The sequence below is a fragment of the Ornithorhynchus anatinus genome, chromosome 9 (genome assembly GCF_004115215.2).
Source record: "Ornithorhynchus anatinus isolate Pmale09 chromosome 9, mOrnAna1.pri.v4, whole genome shotgun sequence".
In the NCBI taxonomy this organism is placed as follows: Eukaryota; Metazoa; Chordata; class Mammalia; order Monotremata; family Ornithorhynchidae; genus Ornithorhynchus; species Ornithorhynchus anatinus.
The window spans coordinates 54,912,666-54,933,301 of record NC_041736.1 but is presented as its reverse complement, the minus strand read 5'-3'; the positions used below and the strand labels follow the sequence as shown (position 1 = coordinate 54,933,301).

The following is a 20,636-nucleotide window of genomic DNA, read 5'->3' as shown; positions in this document are numbered from 1 at the left end:
TCCCTCTGACTTAGACTGCGAGCCCCTTCCAGGACGGGGACTATGTCCGACCTGATTAACTTGTATGTATACCAGTGCTTAGAACAGTGCTTGACTCATACTGAGCACTTAACAAATACCGTAATTATTAATCATTCATTATTCCATTTCTCCGGAAAAAACACTCGACAGAAGAACTGGGGCCCTGACCCCTTCTCTTCTGGTATCTGTAGTCGTGGGAAAGGGCTGTGAGCTGTTCTTGGAACTGGGATTGCGAACCGTGTGCTGAGAAAGTGTGAATGGAGAGTTCCGCCTGCAATAATCATTCTAAGAACTGTCCTTTTGGGTGGCTAAGTCGGGCTCTGGGCTGGGAAAGGCACGTTCTTTTCAAAGTGAAGAGTCCTTGCAGCAGAATGCCCGTTAAAGACGGCAATCTGCCAGAGAACAGGGAGAGCAGCCATCAAAGGACACAGGTTGATGCTGAGATTAACTCTGTGGCCCAGCGCCCCTAAGGTCTCACACCCCAACAGACTGATGTTCGACCTTCAACCTGGCCTCTCTTCTGGACGGCTTATTTACCAGCCTGCTTACGCTTGTCTGAATTTATTTTTCATAAAAACCTTGAAGAATAGAAAGTTTCTGCCCGAGACTATTTGTTTGGCATCTCGGAAAGGACTCCAGAGGACCGTTCAGCTATTTAGCGACAGAATTTTCCACGCTCAATAAATTCCGTTGCTTCATAATTGCAACCTTGTGTGAGACGTCGTCCCTTCTCAATGCTCTGGGTCCCCCTATGCTTAGAGAACGATTGGTTTGGCGTTCTGCTGGATATTTATTCCCAGGGAGTCAATGATCTTTAAGGTGGAGCCGCAGTCTTCGCGTCATCGCTCAGCTGGGAGCGTGGGCCGGTCTCCGTCCAGAGATGAACGACGGCGTTTTAACGGCATAAAATAACGGACCCCGAATGGTACTTGGGCTCCTGGAGTCGGTCCGTCATTCCATCGAAAAGGCAATAGTGATTAGAGCATTCGACACTCTACACGTCCTGCCACTCCGACAGAGGAAGAATCCGGCAGCAAATCACAAAGGAAAGAGAGCCACGGTTCCTTCCCGATCCCGTGGCTTTGCCCTTGAGTAATTATTCATGCACAAGTCAGTCGCTGAGAGTAACGGAACTGCACTGGTAGAAAAGCATATCTTGGCACTGGGAATCTTGGACTGCGTCCCTGAGAATTCATTTGCCTATTGTTAGCTCCCATCCATTGTCACCGCTGCTTGCGTTTTTTAATGGTATTTATTAAATGCCTCACGTGCCAAAGCACTGTGCTAAGGGCTGGGATGAATACAGATCAGCAGTTTGGACACAGTCTCCGTCCCCCCAGGGGCTCTCGATTGCTAGACCGCTCAGGCTACTTTGCTCCTCGAAAGAATAGTTACAGAATCTACCTATGATCCCTTGTAGCATAATAGAATCCACAGTCATTCTTCTCGAAGAGCCTTTACAGTTTAGAGAAAGTCAGTTTAGAAAAATGGAAAGGACAAGTTACTGCCACTAAGTTCTTATAATGTAGTCAATCTCCCTCTGTCAGCCATCAGTGTCACGGGATCGCTTTCCCATCTGTTTGAGGTCACCTAGCTGTCAGGTAAACATGGAGTTCCCGGATATTAGATTCCTTCTCTAGGTAACTACCTGGATAACTACTCTATTGTGTAGCATAAAATCTACATCCGTACCCGGCATTTAAACTTTACATTCTGTGTAGTTGTACGTTTAACCATAGAGGTGTGTTTAGAGGTACTTGTCCGTTTAAATGAATTTAAATAGGTATACATGAATATATACATATCTAGTTTACTTATAGTCCCAAGTTTGTTCAAGTCAGTATGAATCCACTAGCTCGGAGTGTCTGGGCTGACAAGAAATTCAACCAAAGCCCTCTTGGTGGGTGAGTAAGAACTTCAGTGGTAAAGAAAAACTAAAGCTGATCAAATAAAACCAATATCGATGATAATAATAATAATATTGGTACTCGTTAAGCATTTACTATGTGCCGACCACTGCTCTAAGTGCTGGGGTAGATACAAGATAATCAGGTTGGACACAGTCCCTGTCCCACAGGGGGTTCACAGCCTTAAGCCCCATTGTACAGATGAAGTAACTGAGCACGGAGAAGTTAAGCGACTTGCCCAAGGTCACACAGCAAACAAGTGGCAGAGCCGGGATTAGAATCCAGGTCCTTCTGACTCCCAAGCCCGTGCTCTTATGCACTAGGTCTTCTACCTGAGAGGCTGCACACTTCACTAATGACTCATCAATATCAATCAATGAATCTATGGTATTTACCGAGTGCTTACTGTGTCTTCCGCACTTGGGAAAGTACAGTAGAGATCGTAGACACATTCCCTATCCAAAGTGATCTTACGTTCTAGAGGGAGAGACAGATATTATTGTACTTTCTAAGTGCTTAGTACAGTGCTCTGCACCCAGGAAGGGGTCACGAACTACGATTGAATAATATAAAGTACAGATTTGTAGGTAAGCGTTACAAGGCTGAGGGTGAGCTGGCAGTATGGTGTTGTGGATAGAGCTCAGGTCTGGGAGTCAGAAGGTCATGGATTCTAATCCCAGCTCCGCCTCCTGTCAGTTGGGGGACCTTAGGCAAGTCACTTCACCTCTCTGTGCCTCAGTTACCTCATCTGTAAAGTAGGAAATAAGACTGTGAGCCCTATGCGGGCAGGGACTGTGTCCAACCTGATTTGCTTGTAACCACCCCAGTGCTGAATACAGTGCCTGGCACATAGTAAATACTTAACAAATACCATAATTATCACTATAATAATAATACCATTACAAGTGTGTTAATTTTGGAGAACTTATGAAAATGTCTTAATGTAGACATTCTGCCCCTGGCCTCTGCCACCCGGAGATTTTTCAAACCTCTGATGGAAGTTGTAGGAGGCGGTTCCTGTCAGCTGATCATTAATAATTGGAAGCTCCTCCAGTTGCCGCAAAATTCAGCCACAGTCTTTTACAGGTGGGACTGGACTCTCACAGCTTGTATTTGAATGGCCACCAATAACTCCATGGCCAAGAGAACAATAAACCTTATTAGCCAAAGCCCAGGCAGATGCCCAGTCAAAAATTTCAACTCTTTCCAAGTACGTGGGCAACCCGGCAGTGAGGAAGTTTTCCAGTTCGCGTTTGATTCCTTCACATCATTAAGCCCCATTTTTGAGAAAGAACGGTGTGGCTGTAACCTCTGTTCAGGTTAAGCCCCGCCTCGCCTTGTAGTTGGTCACTGCCAGGGCAGCGATGACTTGGTCCATGTCTCCCCGGTGGGTAATTTTGGGTTTGCCACATTCTCAGTTGGCTCCGGCCACTGCAGCCAGAAAGTCGAGAGGCCTCTCCCTCGGCAGGGGGAAGCGGACCCTGCTGTGCCCTCCTCCCATGCGATTTCAGAGATTTTTATTTCACCCTCTTTGTAAACAAAAACAGATTTCTGGAAAAAAAAAATAGCATAACGACTTTTTTTTTCCTTTCCCGAAAGCCACTTCACGGCAGATGGGACCCAGCATGCTCATATCCAAATCTTGAGCAGACCTGAAATAAGAAGAGCGCCCCTCCAACCAAGAGACCTTCCTATCTTCTGTCTTCTGAACTGACATCTTGAACTAGTGAACACTCCTTTAATCTGGCCCCATTATCATCCTAATAATACCTCCCGATATTCATAAGTGTCGAGCAAGACTTTCAGCTATTTTGTATGAAGAAGAAATATCCAGCTAAATTGAGCAGATTACCACCTCACCACATAAATCAGTGACAGGCTGTGTGCTATTACAGTTGATTTTTGTTGACAGTTGGCTGTAGGCAGTTGTGTTTCAAATGCCTTTTTTCACTGGGAAATTAAACAAAATTCCATGCAAAATGCAGGCTTCCAGTTCAAAAACTGTAAATCCAGAATTAGCATTTCATACTTTAAAAGGTAGCGCAGCACAATTTGCCATTGAAAGGCCTGTGCCGTTGACACAAATGGATATCTCACACATGACATTAATGCTACTGATGCCTTTTAAGAAAGCCACCTTTCTGGGATAGTATTTTCCTCTCCCAGTAATCTGCATAGACTAGCTCTCCCTCTGGAAAAAATAAAAAAAAACGCTCACTTGGGGATATTCCCTCTGAGACCATCGGACCCTAAGTGATCTGTACTGGAAAGGATGAACTGGGGAGAGGGGAATATTGCAAATGAAATTTGATCACTGCTTCTTCCCATTTTCCATTCCACCATTACAGCCTAAATCGAAACATTAAAAAAGGTAGATTTGGACCCATGGAGAATTTCTGTGATGCGATAGATTTTTCCTTAGTTTCGAGCACAAAAAGTCTTAATGAATACTCACATTCTGCTCAGCGTTGAAGATATGGGATGACACCCCTTGGGGCTTTCTAATTTCTTCATCTACAAAGTAGTCAGTTTCCTCATTCTGCATAAGCCAATGATTATACCCTGTTTCACATCAATTCTTACTTGGGCAAGTCTCCAAACTACAAAGATTAAAATGACACCCCTTTCCTCATCCTGAACGAGGCCCAAATGTTGGCTATTTAACTGGAAAACACAAACCCCCAAAATGGTTGTCAGTTGGCCATGCACCATGCAATATATTTAGACAAAGAGAAACGAAATGTTTATTTCTGGGCTGAGGAACAGACGTGAAATACCAGCCAGGAGATTTCATTCCAATTCCTTTGCAAATACCTCACTGGCAGAAACTCGAATATTGGCCTACTGAAGTCAAAAGTCCAGGGGTCTGATCGATTATGTTAGAAGTCCAAATGTTGGCTGATATTTTGGGGTCTGTCCTTGAACGTTAAGATTTTGAAGTGGCAAGAACATTGGAAGAGACTTTATCTAAAAACAGAGTTTATCCTATGTAAAGAAGCAATGAGTTTTAGTGGAAAGGAACACAGGATTCTGAGTCAGGAGATCTGCCTTGACACGCAAAGCATGGACATATGTACACATCTATAATTCTATTTATTTATACTAATGCCTGTTCACTTGTCTTGATGTCTGTCTCCCCCCTGCTAGACTCTAAACCCGATGTGGGCAGGGCATGTCTCCATTGCTGAATTGTACTTTCCAAGCACTTAATACAGTGCTCTGTACACAGTAAGCGCTCAATAAATACGATTGAATGAATGAATCTGCCTTTTAGCCCCAGTTCTGTTGAATGACCTTGAGCAAATCTCTTAACTCCTCTGTGCCTCAATTTTCTCATGGGTAAAATGGGGATTAGATACCTGTTCTCTTTTAGACTTAGAGGGACTGTGTCCAATCTGACAATCTTGTATTTACCCAAGTGCTTAACACAGTGCTTGCTGTATATCTTTTATCATTATCATTAATAATTGAAAATAATTTGGTTCCACTCTGAAGGCTGACCATTTCCAAAAGAGAAACAGCCACCATGTGAACTGGCTTTATGGTTGCCACAAGGCTCATGGGAGCCTCTGGCTTTTAATATGACCATATTGCATTATAGGATATTATATGACAGTAGATATAATAATAATAACTGTGATATTTGTTAAGCACCGACTCTGCCAAGCACTTCACTAGCATTGGGATAGATACAGGAAAATCTGGTCAGATACAGTTCCCGTCTCTCATGGGGCTCATGTCTAAGTTGGGACAGAGGACTGGTATTTGGTTCCCACTTTACACTTTACTGAGTCCCCGAGAACTCAAATGAATTGCCAAAGGTTACGCAGCGTGGAAAAGCCTGGAAGGTGGAGATTGAAGAGGGAATCTTGCCCTGAGTGCCACCAGGCACACGGAGCATCCTTTTGCATCATTCACTCATTCAATCATATTGAGTGCTTACTGTGTGCAGAGCACTGTACTAAGCATTTGGGAAAGTACAACACAATAAACAGTGACATTCCATGTCCACAATGAGTTCACAGTTTAGAACAGGGGAGACAGATAACAGTACAAATAAATAAAATTATCATTGTGAGAATCAGCTTCTTATGGGACACTGGGCATGCTCACCTTAGGTGGTTAGCAACATGAAGGCGTACGTAGATAAGGCCGCTGTGCCGATCCTGAAATCTTCTCACTCCCATCCCGGAACAGTCTGGGTTCTAAACAATGAGCAAAAGGCCTCAAAATCTGCATCCCCACAAAAAAAAGTCATTGTCCCTCTCCAGTGAGAGTGAATCAGTCAATCAATCAATTGCATTTATTGAGCATCTACTGTGTGCAGAACACTCTACTAAGCTAGTACTATAATCCCTGCCTCAAGGAGCCTTCGATTTAGTGGGAGAGACTTCCGCTGAAATAATTTACAAAGAAAATATATGTTGTATGAACTCGTATTTTAAGGCGGACTGTACAATAGCTTAAAAGAGAAATTCCTTAGCATTTCATTCAGTCGTATTTATTGTGCATTTACTGTGTGCAGAGCACTGTACTAAGCACTTGGAATGTACAATTCAGCAACAGATAGAGAAAATCCCTGCCCAACAACAGGCTCACAGTCTAAAAGATGGGTTCACAGTTTCTAACACACGTTTGTTTGTTTTTTCCTAAGCAGGAATGAGAAAATTCAAAGAGGCCCTTTAAAGAAACCAAGAAGTCTAAATCATGTCAACAAATTAATTGGCAGTATTGGTTGTATAGCCATTGGGTGCTAGCTGAGCTTTTAAAACTGAGCTTTAAAATTACAGTTCCCCCAAGTCATCCGGCAAATCGGTTGTAAAAGTGAAGTTATGCCCCAACCCTACAGTTCCCCTAAGAATCCACCAAAGTTTCCCCTTTAGAAGAATAATCATCCTTAAAAATGGCAGTCGGAAAGTCAGAATCAGAATGAATTTTGACAGCCAGAAATATTTCTCAAACCAGAGATATCTAGCTGTGTGTTGGTCAACTTTGTTAGTTTCCAGCCTGATATTCCATACAAGGAGAGTCATCTTGGCATGATTTATTTCTGACAGAATAATAATGCAAATTTAGGGGATATTTTTATCACTCAATTTGAATAGCAACTGGACCTTATTTTCTTTCAGTTGGCTTAGAACACATATGCAGTGAGGTAATTTTTACAAAGATTTTGTGAAAACCCCCCTCTGCCCCACCCTGACCAACACCCTTCTCTCTCCACCAGCCAAAATTGAACTAAAGCAGCTCTTTGAACCCCAAGATTGGAGTTATGAAATGGACAACTGGGGACAAATCCTTCCCCTTAGAAATCAAAAATGAATTGGTCATTTTCTTTTAACCTCCGAGATCCTTCAAAGTAGAGAGTCCTGGGGATCTCGGAGGTTAAAAGAAAATAACCAATTTCGTTTTGCCTTCTAAAGAGGTGGATTTGTCCCTGATTGTACATCCTATGACTCCAATCTCAGGGTTCAAAGAACTGCTTCAATTTTGTTCTGGATGGTGGAGGTTGGACTGATCGCACCTGTACATTAAGGTCATCAAGGAGGCCAGCAATTCATCAGTAGAGTGGCCGCTGGAGGACCTTAAAGACACCGGACACAGAGACACACAGGGCACACAGTATAACAGAATCCTGCCTCCAGAAAACGTCGGAACCTGGAGTAATTTTCCAGGTGGACCACTGACAACACTCCAACACAATCCAGACTGAACACATGTTGTTTAGTGAAGCAGCTTGGCGTAGTGGATAGAGCACGGGTCTGGGACGCAGAAGGTAACGGGTTCTAATCCCGGCTCCCTCTGCTGTGTAACCCTGGGCAAGTTACTGTACTTCTCGATGCCTCCGTTGCCTCTTCCGTGAAGAGGAGATTGAAATTGTGAGCCCCATATGGGACAGGAACTGTGTCCAATCCGATTTGCTTGTATCCACCCCAGAGCTTAGTTCAGTGCACATATAAGCACATCACAAATACCACAGTGTTTATTATTATTACTATTATTAGGACTATTATTATCACAGGCACATCTTCTGAGCTGCAAGACTCAGTCGCAGAGGAGTGGCAGGAAGAAGCTAGGCACTCCTATTAAAATTGCTAAAATAAATGAAAATATTATTAAAATAAGTTTGACCGTAAGCTCCCTGAGAGCAGGCATTGTGTCTATCAAGTCTATTGTGCTGTACTCTCCCAAGTGCTAAGTTGAATGCTCTTTCTCTACCTAGAAAATGCTCAATGAATACCACTGAGACTCCCAAGCACTTAATGAAGTTCTCTGCACACAGTAAATGCTCCATAAATACCATTGATTGATCGACTGATTGATATTCACCTCGCCCACCAGTCCTACCATGGTACAGCACTCATGTATATCTCCTTATACTCTCCCATTTCACCTATCTGTAATTTTTTTTAAATGTTTGCCTCTCCATCTAGGTCATAAAGTTCCTCAAGGCCCGGCAACATGTGTAAGAACTCAATTGCATTGTACTCTCCCAAGCGCTTAGTACAGTGTTCTGCACACAGCAAGCGTTCAGTAAGTATCTGTAAGGTCACTGTGGGCCGGGACTGTGCCGGTTTATTGTTGTATTGCTCTCTCCCAAATGCTTAGTCCAGTGTTCTGCACACGGTAAGCGCTCGATAAATACGATCGAATGAATGAAGTGTCACTGATGGACACCGGCTGGCTCAGGATAAAACCAACTGACTGGATACCCCACTTCCCAATGAATCAATAAGTCAGTGGTAACTATTGAGCATTTAATGAGTGCTGAGCACTGTACTAAATGCTTGGGAGAGTACAATACAGTAGAGTTGATTGATAGGTTCTCTGTCCACCACAAACTTACAATCTACAGGGGGCTTCAGGCTAGGCTGGCTCCGTCTCCTGTCTTATTCAAAATGTAACTCAGCTACGAGATTAGAGTCTTCGGGACTCTCAGTGAGACTAAATTTCAGGCCCACTCCCTTACAATTATTAGGGCTCGATTTGTTTACGTTGTTCATGTGAGATCCTTCTCCCATGGAACTAGGATCACTGCTTTCTTTTCTCTTTATGCTCTGTGAGCACCAAGTGTCACGGGGCTGGTATGTAATTGTCATTCAGTGTGAAAAAGCCAGCTGGAGGTATCACAATCATGTCAATATACCGTTCCAATCGGCAATGCAACAAAACCTCCAAGCTGATTTTTTTTTGAATTTGGATATAATATCGCACAGATAGAAAATTGCTTCTTCTCCAAACCCCTGAGTGACATAACCGTGTTTATCATACTTAGATACAATCAACTAATGAAAAAAAGTACTTTAAACTGGCATCAAATCAAATTGAACCCTTCCTACGCATAGTAGACACGCTAAATGTGAAATTGCCTAATTGCTCAGGGCTTGCTGCGGAGTGACAGAAGGCTGGGCTATGAGGTACTTGAGAGGTCATGAAGACGACAGCTTTGGAACTTGGATTTCGAGATGACCTTTCAGGTGGTGATTGCCCCTGGCCTTGGACCACTGGAGAACCTCTAACAGGGGGCAGCAGAGCCTTCAGGTTCACAACAAAGAATGAAACTAACCTAAACTGACTAAGAGCTTGAATATTCTAAAAACCCTTCAATTAAAGAGACCTAAAAGATTTGTTTATTCTTTCCCCTGCCTATACAGAACAGATAGAGGTTTAACAAAAGACAGAGGGATCGTAAGTCACACTTCGGCTGAGTTAGTCCTGGATTCGGGTAGGGTATCCTGGATAATCTAATGAAATTTATACGCGTTTCCTGGGACTGGGAAAGTCCCTGAAAAGCCGGTCATTGTCCATCTACAGGAGGGCTTGCTCAATCTGAAGGTTGGGATGTCCTCCTTTAGACTGGAGCATGTTCAGTTCGTGCTCAGTTAAAATCCTGTGGTGTTCTGGGACTTGAACGAAGACCATCGCAGAAGACTCGAGGATTTTGATAGGCCCACACTTCCCCTGCCCTCAGGAAATGTCTGTTTTTGGCTTTTGTTTGTTTTTTAAGGTAATTGTTAAGAGCTTACTATGTGCCGGGCACAATACTAAGTCCTGAGGTAGATATAAGATAATCACATTGGATACAGTCCATGTCCCACATGGGGTTTACAGTCTTAATCCCAATTTTACAGATGAAATAACTGAGGTACAGAGAAGCGAAGTGACTGTCTCAAGGTCGCACGGCAAGCAAGTGACACAGAGGGATTAGAACGCAGGACAGTCAATTAATCAATCAATTATATTTATTGAGCACTTACTGTGTGCAGAGCACTGTCCTAAGCTCTTGGGAGAGTACAATATAACAGAGTTGCTAGACACATTCCTCTGATTCCCAGTTTCTGCTCTTTCCACTAGACCACACAGTTTCTTGGGTATGCTGCGTTGCTGAACTAGTGGGATTCCTGGTTTACAAGAAAATGAATAGCTTCTGTGGCATAACGCTCACTCCCATTTCACTCAAATCTCCCTGTTCCAGCTTCTATTCATTTTCTTCTGTCCTGCCCCCCGGGGACCCAAAGTCCGAATTAGAAGGTGTGGACCTATCTGGACTTGAATTAATTTCACTTCTTCTGCGGTTGAGAAGAGTGCTTCTCCTGTGGCTTGGGACGATAGTAGAGCGTCTGCCAATTCTTTTATATTGTACTCTCCCAAGTACTTAGAACAGCGATCTGCACATAGTAAACGCTCAATAAATACCACTGACTGACTGACTGAAATGGCATTAGCAGGGACGGAAGCCATGTGAGTGGCATAGTCATAGAAATTTTCTAAAGCTCCAACCCATTCAAGGTGTTACCTTTTGGAAGGTAATACAGCTACGCGGGTGGACGTTCCTGCTACATCTCACCTGTCTCACCATTAACCCTCTTGCCCACATCCTGCTGCTGGCCTAGAACAGCCTCCTTCCTCATATCTGACAATCACTCTCCTCCTCTACAAAGTCTTATTGAAGGCACACCTCCTCCAAGAGGCCTTCCCTAAATCATCCTTTCCTCTACACTCATTCCCTTCTGCGTCGCCTTGATTCACTCCCTTTATTCATCCTCTCCACCAAGCACCACAGCACTTATGTAGCTATCTGTATTTTATTTATGTATATTAATGTCTTTCTCCCCCTGTTGACTCTAGGCTCACTGTGGGCAAGGAATGTTTCTGTTTATTGTTATATTGTACTCTCCCAAATGCTCAGTTCAGTGCTTTGCACACCGTAAACACTCAATAAATACAATTGAATGACTGACTGCAAAAGATGGGCTGGTGTGGAGAACAGAGCAGAGCAGGAAAAAGCAAGTTCCTTGTGGACAGAAATCTTGTCTACCAACTTCACTGAAATGTATCTTCCGAGTGCTTAGTATAAATGTTCTTTGCCTAGTGGATAGAGCACAGGCCTGGGAGTCAGAGGATCTTGGTTCTACCTCCACACCACTTATCTACTTCGTGACCTTGAGCAAGTCACTTCACTTCTCTGTACCCCAGTTACCTCATCTGTAAAACGGGGATTAAGACCGTGAGTCTTATGTGTCCAACCCGATTATCTTGAGTCTATCCCAGTGCTTAGTACAATGTCTGGCATATAATACACATTTAACAAACGCCACTGAAAAGAAGTGCTTAATAAATACGATTGGTTGGCTGATTGAGTGAGGAGCTGGAGATTCTAAGCTCCTTGTGAGCAGGGAACATGTCCACATGTCTACCAAACATGTCTACTCCAACCAAACATGTGGTACTCTCCCAAGTGCTGCACACAGTAAGAACTCAAACAATACAAGTGCTTGATCAATTGATCGATAAGTCCTTTGGGAGTCACAAACTAGAAAATGTACCTCCTCCCACTTTCCCATACAGAAGGAGATGGAAGCACAGAGGGAGTGTGATTCATGTAAATCCTGTAGGAAGGATTGTGGCTCAGTTTCTTGGCAACTCCTTATCCCCAAATAAGAGGGATTCTCCTCGTTACGAGATTCCGGCCTCCTCTCTTACCTCCCTGCCTCCAGCCTCTGGAGCACAGCGTTTGACACATGATGAGTTCTTAATCATTACTGTCATTATTACAGACTGCTTGAGACACCCTGTCTCACCTTGATACTCCTTGGTTTGCACACGGCTCCAGCGATAATAAACTAAAGAGCAAGACCCCGAGCAATACCGACCCACTGGAAAGATTCATTTGATTTTCATCTAAACTCAGAAAACCGAAAGAATCTTGATTATTAAATTGTCCCATTTCGCCATTTGGGGTTTGGGTTTAATTTCTTTTCTTTTTTTTTTCCCTGACTTTCATTGTAATTTCTTCTCTAATTTAATTGCAGTGCCAAAGTGGCACCCGGAGCAGCACAGAATGAAAATACTTTCTTCTCAGATGGCCGAGCGAGAAACACCAAACCACAATGTGCCACTGATGGTTTGCAGCAAAATGGTGGGTGTAAAGAGATATTTCCCAGGATCGACAATGTTTGAAAAGATAAGGGGATCTTATGGCACGTGAGAGCCATCATTTCCCCTTACCCTGTGACACCTTGCACAGAGTGGCCTAGCGGAAAGAGCACGGGCCTGGAAATTGCAGGATGTGGGTTCTAATCCCGGCACCGCCACATATCTGCTGCGTGTCCTTGGCCAAGTCACTTAACTTCTCTGTGCCTCAGTTACCTGTGAGCTGTGAGCCCCATGTGGGACAGCGACTCTGTCCAACCTGATTACCTTGTATCTACCCCAGCGCTTAGAACAGTGCTCAGCACATAGTAAGCCCTTAACAAATACCACAGTTATTATTAGTTATTATTAAGGGGATGGAAGTCAGAGGACCTGGGTTCACATGCCAGCTCTGTCTGCTGTATGACCTTGGGTAAGTCATTCAACTTCTCTATGCTTCAGTTTCCTCATTGGTAAAATGGTTGTTAAATAGCTGTTGTTCCTCCTATTTAGACCGCAAGCACCATGTGGGACAGGGACTGTACCCCAACCTCAGTACAGTGCTTGGCCCATAGTAAGCCCTTAACAAATACCAGTATTATGAGGAGGATTAGCTACGTAATCACCTGAGAGATTCCTGCTGGAGAAAGAGGCATTTACAGGTGTGCACAGCACACTAAGTGATAACGTTCTTCAGCAAAGGGACCCGGCTTGCCTAAACACAGAATCTCAGATCCCCATTTTCATGGAAATGTATAAAGCCACTAGAATCTTGGCGGGGGACGAGCTACCCCCATCTTCCACTTTCCACCGGGCTCCATTTTGCTGCTGCTTTAGGGAGAGATAAATTTCAGAGTTACATCCACTGTTTACAGTGAAAAAATGTTTTATAGGTTTTCCAGGGGGTGAAAGAAGAATAAATGGGGAGGTTGTTGAATTCAAGGATCACTGGCGCTCCGAGACTTCCAGCTTCAGAACTGAGAACAAATTGGAGAAACATGAAATTTGGGGTCAAAGGAAGGAGTTTTCATTGCACTTCTGTTCAGGAGAGGGTGGGGCTACATTCTGAAAATATCATCGATGAACTTTTAAGTGGGATCAATTCATCAAGCAGCGTATCGTTTGCTGAGCACTTACAATGTGCAGAGTGCTGTATTAAGCATCTGAAAAAGTACAGTAGAGGTGAAAGACAAGATCCCTGCCCTGGGGGAAAATATAACCTAGAAGTAGCATGGCCTAGTTGGAAAGAGCACTAGCCTGGGAATCAGAGGACCTGTGTTCTAATCCCGGCTCCGCCACCTGTCAGCTGTGTGACTTTGGGCAAGTCACTTAACTTCTCGGTGCCTCAGTTACCTCATCTGTAAAATGGGGATTAAGACTGTGAGCCTCATGTGGGACGACCTGATTACCAGATCTTAGAACAGTGCTGAGCACATAGTAAGCACTTAACAAACACCAACATTATTATTATTATTATTATTGTTATTATTATTACCCCAGCCACTCCACTTGCATGCTGTGTGACCCTGGGCAATCAATTAACTTCTCTGTGCCTCAGCCCCCTCATCTGTAAAATGAGGATTCGATACCTGTTCTCCCTCCCACTTAGATTGTGAGCCCCATGTGGGACAGGGATTATGTCTGACCGGATTTTCTTGACTCTCCCCCAGGGTGTTGCACAGAGTAACCCTTGACAAATACCATAATTATTTCACTAGACTGTAAGCTTCTTAAGGGCGAGGATCAAGGCCTACAAACTTTAATGTAGGCTCCCAAGCACTTAGGGCATAATATATAATTTATTGATTGCTAGACCAAAATTATACAGGTCAGTCTGGGTTTCCACTGGTCTGTCCTCTGTTTGGCACAGATATATCACTGGATGCCTTTCTGGCCAGGATTTTTATTTGGAATTCAGCCTCCCTTCACTCCATCTCCTGTGGCTTAGAAGCTGCATTCATGTTCTCAGGGGCCTGAGGAGGCAAACATGAAGGGTGTAGGGGAACCCCCAGGGAAACACTGTAAGTTTGGCCACAATCCACTCGACTTCCACAAAATGGTGCTCATGACAGCATTCATTTGATCATATTTACATTAACCATGGGCTCAAAGTGACACACCAAGAGTCTCATGTGGGTCTCGGGTCCCCAAGGGCTATATGTCACCTCCCTTGGGCTAAGGGACAGATTTCCTGGCTCCAAGCTGAACACTCTTTCCACTAATCCAGACTGCATAAAAGGCTCAAGAAGCTAGAAATCTTGCTGGGACAACCATGCTGATAATACAATAATAATAATCATAGTGTTTGTTAAGTGTAAGCACCACGATTATTATTATTATATTATCAGCATGTGGCAAGCACTGAGCTGGATAGAAAACAATCAGATCAGACCCAATCCCTGTCCCACATGGAGCTTACACTCCAATGGGGAGGGAAAAGTAACATGGCCTAATGGGAAGAGCACAGTCCGGAGTCAGATGACCTAGGTTCTAATCCCAGCTCTGCCACTTGTTTGCTGTGACTTTAGGTAAGTCACTTAACTTTTCTGTGCCTCAGGTTCCTCATCTGAAAAATGGGGACTCAATAACTGTTGCCCTTCCTACTTAGGCTATCTTGTATCAGCCCCAACGCTTAGTACGGTAAGCTTGATGTGGGCAGGGAATAAGTCTGTTATATTGTTGTCTACCAACTGCTTAGTACAGTGCCCTGCACGCAGAAAGCACTCAATAAATACAGCTGACTGACTGACTGTGCTTGACACACAGTAGGCCCCTAAGAAATACCATTATTATTATTGTTATTATTATGATTATTAACCCCCATTTTATAGATGAGAAAACTGAGGTACAAAGAAGTTTTGTATTTGCCCCAAGTCAGTCAGCGGGAATGTGGCAAGATGAGGATTAGAAACCAGCTCTCCTGACTTTCCAGCCCACGTTCTTGCCCCAAATCACTCTGTTCCTAAAGCTTTCATTCCACTGTCCAGGTTTAAACTGACATTCAACCATAGGTTATCAAGTACTGTCATGGATTTGTAGAGTGGCCCAACCATTCAATCAATCAAACAATCAATGAGTCACATATATTGAGTGCTTACCATGCACAGATCACTAAACTAAGCGCTTGGGAGAGTATGATATAACAGAGTTAGCAGATAAGTCCCCTGCCCACAACGAACTGACAGTCTAGAGGGATTCAAGAAAAATATTCAAATATTACGCAACTGAGAATATGGCCGCTACATAGGACAGCCGACCTCGTACCACACTCAGCTCATTTCGCTCATTTTCAAGATTTGGCGTTCCCCTTTCAGGCCAGAGCTCGCCTAGTACCCATTCTGTGTAGCTCCCAAGGTATTCTGGGATTCGTAGTACAGAGCGAAGTCCCCCAACTTCTAAAGTTCTCTTTCCCAGATTCCATCCAAGCCCATTTCTCACTGAGCTCCAGCTTTTCAGAAGCTGAGAGCTTGGATGTGGTTCCCCAATTTTTCTGGAGCAGTGTAAGGACCTACTTACTGACAACCAAAAACTTTGGTCCACTGCATGACCTTCTGCGTGCTCAGTACACCAAGAGTCATTATTCTAATAATTCTAACAATAATAATAATGTTATTTGTTAGGCGCTTACTATGTATAAGCACTATATTATGCACTGGGCTAGATATAAGGTAATTGAGTTGGACAGGGGGATCACAGTTTTAATCCCCATTTTACAGATGAGGCAACTGAGGCACAGAGAAGGGAAGTGACTTGCCCAAGTTCACCCAGCAGACAAGTAGTGGAGCCAGGATTAGAACCCAGGTCCTTCTGAATCCTAGGCCAGTGCTCTACCTATTAGGCCACACTGCTTCTCTTCTGCCTGAGCTCATCTCTCCTGGCCAGGGTAAGGGCATTAGGAAATGACAAATTTACTGCACAAACATGGCCCAAAATGATTTTATAAGCGAGCCTGATATTCAGCATCAGGAACCTTCCTGGGCACGAGAAGGGCACCATTTACTAGTTAACTCGGTGCCACGCACGAACCCTGCCACTAGGCATTAATATGGCTAGGGAAATGTCTATTCCCAGCTCTATCATGGTAATAAGAAAATCCCACACAGATTACCTCTTTTAATTCAAGGTGTCATCAAATGAACATTCTGCACAAGCCCTGTGCTGCCTCCAAATTGAGTGTCTGGAGGCAATTTCCTTTCTCTTTGGAAACAGACTTCGTACCTCGGCCGAGAAGAGTGAAGTTCGGTCCTCAGGATTCCCTTTTCAGCTTTTTCGAGCCTCGAGCTCCGGCAAGTGGACCGGGGGCTTTCACATCCAGGTTACCCAAGGACTGGAGGTCGCTAAAAGGCCTCGAGAGGGAGCAGACTTGATTCTGCTCTCGCAGCGATTTCCTCCCAAGCACCCAAGACCGACAGGGCCTAATTCGATTTCACGGCTCCTCCAGGAAACCCCAGCAGATCAAAGCGCGGACAGATCCCCCCCTTCCCCCTACCCTCCCTCCACCCTGCTGTCCCTCACGCTGGAAGCCTGGGTTCTCAGAGCCGAAGGAACCCGTTTCCCTACTCGCCTCTTGGCAAACGCCTTCGAAGCGGGTTGGCTACTTCCTAGACCGTGACTTGTGCCTGGCCCATCCAAGGAGTCCGGCTGGTGGGGGGTCAGCCCTGTGGCTATCATGATGTGACCGTCAGCATTAGCAACGGAACTCAATTAGCACTGATATTAACGCTAGACGGAATGAAAGCCCAGGAGATCAGCCGTTGCAAGTTCGTGGCTGAACGGGGCTGAGCCCCAGGGTGGGTTTGGCTTGATAAAAGTTTTCCGGATGTGGAGTCCACAGAGAAGAGGGAAGGGTGCATCATCAACTGAGAAAGTCCTTCCATGCGGATACATTTTCCGGCGGCTGCTGTCACTGCTAGGGAACGCCGCCCACCCCTCCAGATGGGCAGGATGGAAATATGGAAATTAAATAGATATAGAAGACAATATCTCATTAGGGAGTGTTTCTTTTCAAGAGGAAGGAGACGTTTATCAAAGCAGGACAGCATCAACACTCAAGTCCAGACAGAAGTCGCCTTATTAATGAAGGGGAGGGTACCGTTTTTAATCTGCCTGAGATCTCCTATCAATTGATTTCACATGATTTACGGTGGGTTTTATTCCACAAGAATTATGAGGCCCTTCACTGCCTGCAGAGATCCAATATTTTCATCGTGCGGTGTTGTTGCTGCCACGGGGCGGCTCCGCGTTGACATTGGAACTCCGTCCCTCAGAGGGGGCCCGGATGGCTTCCTGTCTGATCATGACCTACTCCATCTCTTCAGACTTGAGGCCCCGCCGATATCATAGATTCAGTACGTTCAAGTAGGTGGGGGACTAGCGGTGCCACAGAACGATCAAACTGAGAACCGCAGGACACACCAACCCCTCAGTGGGTCTTCCTTCTTGGGGAGGGCAGGGGGACGGGTGGGGCAGTCCGAATGGTCAGGCAGTCCAAAGGGTCAGTCAGTCGATCGTATTTATTGTGAGCTTAAGGGGTGCAGAATACCGTACTAAGCACTTGGGAGAGTACAGAGAAGCAGCGTGGCTCAGTGGAAAGAGTCTGGGCTTGGGAGACAGAGTTCATGGGTTCGAATCCCGACTCTGCCACTTGTCAGCTGTGTGACTGTGGGCAAGTCACTTAACTTCTCTGTGCCTCAGTTCCCTCATCTGTAAAATGGGGATCAACTGTGAGTCTCACGTGGGACAACCTGATTACCCTGTATCTACCCCAGCGCTTAGAACAGTGCTCTGCACATAGTAAGCGCTTAACAAATACCAACATTATTATTATTATTAATGTTATTATTAATGATATAACAGAACATTCCCTGCCCATAACGAGCTTACAGTCTAGGATGGGAGACAGACATTAATATAAATAAATAAATGACAGATATGTGCATGAGTGCCATAGGGCTGGGAGAGGGAATGAATAAAGGGAGCAAGTCAGGACGACACAGAAGAGACTGGGAAAAAAGGAAAGGAGGGCTTAGTCAGGGAAGATCTCTTGGAGGAAGTATTGAGCGGGGGAGAGTCACTGTCTGTTGGATGTGAGGAGGGAGGATATTCTAGGCCAAAGTCGGCCAATCCTGGCCACTGGTGTGGAATGAACAGGTGCTTTATGTGTGTGAGTGTGGGCGTGGGTGTGTGTGAGAGTTGTCCTTGGTTGCCATATAAGATGTTGCTGAAGGTGGGAAGAAAGATGAGAAATGAATAAAACTTAGTGCCGAATGATAGCCCTGACCACAGCAGGATGTCCAAGTAGCTCCTTTCCCAGGAGGAGGTGCTAAATTTCCTACAATGGATGGAGCATTATTGCCTTGTCAAGATCAAGAACTTTCTTCAATGACTACTTGGGTGAGCAGGCAGATAGGCAAGATAAGCGCTTACTTACAGATAGGCAAGATAAGCGCCGGGAACTGTACTAAGCACTTGGGTAGAAACACACTAAACAGGTTGGACACGGTCCATGCCCCACATGGGGCTCACAGTCTTCATCCCCATTTGACAGATGAAGTAACTGAGGCATAGAGAAGTTGAGTGACTTGCCCCAGGTCACACAGCAGACAAGTGGCGGGGCTGGAATTAGAACCCAGGTCCTTCTGACACCAAGACCAGCATGACTAAATGTCCTCATAGAAGGAATCTAGGACCTGACATCAAGGGAAGCAAATATGACCTGTGAGGTACGTAAACCTTTTTGGTGCACCAAGAGGGTACCTGGAGTTGTGCAGGGCTGTTGTCATGGCAGCCAATGGCCCATGATTCACTCCATCATCATCATTGTTCCTAATTTTCCTTCATACTCAATGATGCAAGTAGGATTGAAAAGATCACTGGGTAATGCAGGACCACGGGCCCTTTCCCCACCAAGGGCCCACAAAGACCACCCTCCCTCGGCCCCACGGAGGCCCATAGAAATAAGTGTTTAATAAATCCCTGAAGGATTATTATCAGTAACTCTCTCTTCTTGCATTTAATCTGAAAATACTTGGTACACACCAGTGCTCTACTTACTATATGTCAAGCAGGGTTCTAAGTGCTGGGGTAGAAACAAAATAATCAGGTTGGATACAGTCCCTGTCCCACCTGGGCTCATGGATTAAATAGGAGAGAGTAGGATTTAATCCCCATTTCCAGATGAGGTAACTAAGGCACAGAGAAGTTAAGTGACTTGCCCAAGGTCATACAGTAGACAAGTGGTGGATCCAGGATTAGACTCCAGATCCTCTGACCCCAGGCCCATGCTCTGTCCACTAGGCCACACTGTTTCTGCCAGCGCTTGTCCTCAAGAACAATCACAACAGCATGTAATGTTTTCCAGATCCAAGCTAATCCTCTCAGCTTCTCCTCCGGCTAGCAGCATCTTGATTCAGCCAAATCTTACCAGCCTGGGGGATGGACGATAGGGCCGATTCCCGCTTAAAGCAAGAGACGTGTCCTTGCCACCTTGAGATTTCTTTCTTTGCCCTCATTCCTGCCCTTTCAAACAATCCCCCTGGTACCGTGAAAAATGTGCCAGCTGAAAATCGCCCCTCAATTTCTCACTCTCCACAACTCACTTATAAAACGGGAAGGATTTCAACAGCGTCCTGCTAATCCATCGATCGATGAGACCTACTGACCGTTCTCTCTAGGCCCTAGGGAGAGGACAGCAGCTGCAAGACAGGCAATGCATTGGAGAAGCAGTGTAGGCTAGTGGTTAGACCACAGGCCTGGGAATCAGAAGGACATGGGGTTATAATCCCAGCTCCACCACTAACCTGCTGTATAACCCTGGGGAAGTCACTTCACTTTGTGCTACAGTTTTCTCATCTGGAAATTGGGGAGTAAGAACGTCAGCCCTATGTGGGACACGGTCTGTGTCTGACCTGATTATATTGTATTTACTACAGTGCTTAGTAAGGGCCTGGCACATAGTAAGTGCTTAACAAATACCCCCCCAAAAAAATTGCCTCTCCTCAAGGTGCTTACAAACAGATGGGGGAGCCTGACAAAAATTATTCACAAATAGTGGGAACAAGAACAAGGGAATCAATCAATAGGATTGATTGAGCTCTTACTGTGTGAAGAACACTGTACTAAGGAGCTCTTACTGTGTGGAGAACACTGTACTAAGGACATGGGCAAACAAAATACAACAAAGTTGATAGATTAAATCTCTCCCCACGAGGAGCTTAGCGTCTAAAGAAGGATAGAGATATTAAAAGAAGTTATGGCTAGGGAATAGGATGACATAGCTGAAAAAATAATGGAATA

General features: G+C 44.8%; 1 long non-coding RNA gene across 1 annotated transcript in view; it reads right to left on the bottom strand.

Annotated features, from left to right (window-relative positions):
- The window catches only part of LOC114814321, a 44,735-nt gene that overhangs the window by 11,795 nt on the left and 12,304 nt on the right, over positions 1 to 20,636 (bottom strand). The window contains exon 2 of the long non-coding RNA XR_003762099.2: positions 6,042 to 6,133. This is a non-coding gene — a long non-coding RNA (uncharacterized LOC114814321). The remainder of the gene's footprint in view (positions 1 to 6,041; positions 6,134 to 20,636) is intronic.